The 582-nt window shown below is 72.9% G+C and overlaps 1 long non-coding RNA gene across 1 annotated transcript; it reads right to left on the bottom strand.

Annotated features, from left to right (window-relative positions):
- On the bottom strand, positions 1-395 carry LOC113980013. The gene is made up of 3 exons (XR_003538041.1): positions 316-395; positions 103-212; positions 1-14 (listed from the first exon to the last, which is right to left on the bottom strand). It is a non-coding gene; the product is annotated as an uncharacterized LOC113980013 (long non-coding RNA).
- Positions 396-582: the final 187 nt, after the last annotated feature.

Raw genomic sequence — 582 nt, 5'->3', positions numbered from 1 at the left:
GCTTTGCACCTCGGCTGGGGGGGGTCAGGAGGGGGCTGTGTCAGGCTGGGCTGGCCCCTGGCAGGGGGTCTTTGCACCCCAGGGGCGAGCCCGGCCCCTCACCGATGCTGGAGCGGGTGGTGGAGCGCTCCAGGATGGCCTGCTTGCCCAGGTTGTTGAGGATGGAGCGCTTGGCCAGGGACAGGTCGGCCGTGATGTGGGTGATGGAGATCCTGGGGGAGGAGGGCACAGGGACACACGGTGGGCACCTGGGGGGACCCCCCCGGGCCACGGACCCCCGGGGGGGGTTCTGGGTGTGCGAGGGGGGCGTCTCACCTGCCGTCGAATCTGTGCTTGAGGAAGTCGAAGAGGGCTTTCTGCATCATGTCGGTGACCTGCCACGGGGCCGCCGGCCCGGTGAGCCGGGACAGATGGCACCGGCAGGGAGGTGGCAGCCGCCCGGCGCCCTGCCAGCCGCCCTCGGCCCTGCCATCTGCCCGCTGCCGGCACGGGACGGGCAGGGAGGGGACCGGGGGCACGAGCCACCACCCCAGGGCACAGCGAGGCCTCCCCCCCAACCCCGCAGCCCCCCCCATACCTCGT

The sequence above is a fragment of the Neopelma chrysocephalum genome, unplaced genomic scaffold, assembly GCF_003984885.1.
Source record: "Neopelma chrysocephalum unplaced genomic scaffold, ASM398488v2 Primary Assembly neopelma1_91640, whole genome shotgun sequence".
Lineage (NCBI taxonomy): Eukaryota > Metazoa > Chordata > Aves > Passeriformes > Pipridae > Neopelma > Neopelma chrysocephalum.
The sequence above is the reverse complement of the archived record's forward strand: the minus strand, read 5'-3'. Positions and strand labels throughout refer to the sequence as shown.